Source organism: Battus philenor, unplaced genomic scaffold, assembly GCF_028537555.1.
Source record: "Battus philenor isolate CCGP_79_NKW_IND1 unplaced genomic scaffold, ilBatPhil1.0.hap1 SCAF_36, whole genome shotgun sequence".
Classification (NCBI taxonomy): Eukaryota; Metazoa; Arthropoda; class Insecta; order Lepidoptera; family Papilionidae; genus Battus; species Battus philenor.
In genome coordinates, this window is record NW_027181700.1 from 437,501 (window position 1) to 440,000 (window position 2,500).

General features: G+C 48.9%; 1 non-coding gene across 1 annotated transcript; it reads left to right on the forward strand.

The window, feature by feature from the left end:
* Positions 1-270: 270 nt before the first annotated feature.
* Positions 271-2,174, forward strand: LOC137927693 (small subunit ribosomal RNA). The gene has a single exon (XR_011107838.1). It is a non-coding gene; the product is annotated as a small subunit ribosomal RNA (ribosomal RNA).
* The last annotated feature ends 326 nt before the right edge of the window (positions 2,175-2,500 follow it).

Sequence of the window (2,500 nt, forward strand, 5' to 3'; positions counted from 1 at the left end):
ATCTGGACGAACGCGAGGCGAGTGTTGAGATATACATTTTCCTCCGTGAACAGATAGAAAAACGAATTCATTTTGTTGTTGCGGTGTGGTGTTGTGTGTGTATTGTAATAAATACGCACGCACGCACGCACGCAAAAAGCTACCTAGGCACCGGCGCGTCACGGCGTTTCGAACGTCCGACGCGTCGCTTGTCACACGTCTATCATATCATCATCACCCTCATATCTCTCGTATGTGCGGTGTTGGTGTGTGTTAGCTCTACTAGCTAGCTCCCTGGTTGATCCTGCCAGTAGTTATATGCTTGTCTCAAAGATTAAGCCATGCATGTCTCAGTGCAAGCCGTATTAAGGCGATACCGCGAATGGCTCAATATATCAGTTTTGGTTCCTTAGATCTTACCTCGGTTACTTGGATAACTGTGGTAATTCTAGAGCTAATACATGCAATCAGAACTCTGACCAGTGATGGGATGAGTGCTTTTATTAGATCAAAACCAATCGACGGAGGGCCTCGCGTCCGAAGTCGTTAATTTTGATGAATCTGGATAACTTTTGCCGATCGCATGGTCCAGCACCGGCGACGCATCTTTCAAATGTCTGCCTTATCAACTTTCGATGGTAGTTTCTGCGACTACCATGGTTGTCACGGGTAACGGGGAATCAGGGTTCGATTCCGGAGAGGGAGCCTGAGAAACGGCTACCACATCCAAGGAAGGCAGCAGGCGCGCAAATTACCCACTCCCGGCACGGGGAGGTAGTGACGAAAAATAACGATACGGGACTCTTACGAGGCCTCGTAATCGGAATGAGTACACTTTAAATATTTTAACGAGGAACAATTGGAGGGCAAGTCTGGTGCCAGCAGCCGCGGTAACTCCAGCTCCAATAGCGTATACTAAAATTGTTGCGGTTAAAAAGCTCGTAGTTGCATTTGTGCGCCGCGCTGTCGGTGCACCGCATCCGCGGTGATACTGACACGTCTGCGGAGCATATCGTCGGTGAGCCGTCGGTAAAACGGCGGTTCAATATCAAAATCCTATCGCGGTGCTCTTCGGTGAGTGTCGAGATGGGCCGACAATTTTACTTTGAACAAATTAGAGTGCTCAAAGCGGGCTCAAAATGCTGCTTGAATATTTCGTGCATGGAATAATAGAATATGATCTCGGTTCTATTTTGTTGGTTTTCAGAACTCCGAGGTAATGATTAATAGGGATAACTGGGGGCATTCGTATTGCGACGTTAGAGGTGAAATTCTTGGATCGTCGCAAGACGAACATCAGCGAAAGCATTTGCCAAAGGTGTTTTCATCAATCAAGAACGAAAGTTAGAGGTTCGAAGGCGATTAGATACCGCCCTAGTTCTAACCGTAAATATGTCATCTAGCGATCCGCCGACGTTACTACGATGGCTCGGCGGGCAGCTTCCGGGAAACCAAAGATTTTGGACTCCGGGGGGAGTATGGTTGCAAAGCTGAAACTTAAAGGAATTGACGGAAGGGCACCACCAGGAGTGGAGCCTGCGGCTTAATTTGACTCAACACGGGAAATCTCACCAGGCCCGGACACCGGAAGGATTGACAGATTAACAGCTCTTTCTTGATTCGGTGGGTGGTGGTGCATGGCCGTTCTTAGTTGGTGGAGCGATTTGTCTGGTTAATTCCGGTAACGAACGAGACTCTAGCCTGCTAAATAGGCGTCGTCATTTAGGTGTGCGCCGCTCCGGTGGCGCAACTCACTGGCGACGTATTAAAATTCTTCTTAGAGGGACCGGCGGCTTCGAGCCGCACGAGATTGAGCAATAACAGGTCTGTGATGCCCTTAGATGTCCTGGGCCGCACGCGCGCTACACTGAAGGAATCAGCATGTTCTCCCTGGCCTAGAGGCCCGGGCAACCCGTTGAAACTCCTTCGTGCTGGGGATTGGGGTTTGCAATTATCCCCCATAAACGAGGAATTCCTAGTAAGCGCGAGTCATAAGCTCGCGTTGATTACGTCCCTGCCCTTTGTACACACCGCCCGTCGCTACTACCGATTGAATGATTTAGTGAGGTCTTCGGACCGACACGCGGTGGCTTCACGGCCGTCGGCGTTGCTGGGAAGTTGACCAAACTTGATCATTTAGAGGAAGTAAAAGTCGTAACAAGGTTTCCGTAGGGGAACCTGCGGAAGGATCATTAACGTGTGTGTATGTGTGCGAGACGCGTGATATGTTCACGAACGTTGTTGCGCCGCTGTTGCTGTTGCTGTTGTTGCTGTTGCGACGACGACGACGACGACGACGACGACGACTTCGTACATACCGTGTTTACACATATATATATGTAATACATCCATAATGATATATATATACGACATATATACATATATATGTACGTACGCGCGCGCGCTGCTGTTCGTATCTAATGCGGACGAGCGCGCGCGCGTGTGCGTGCGTGTGTGTGTGCGTGTTTGTATATATGTATAAAAAATAAAATGTGAAATAATTGTCTCTAGCGTCTATTAC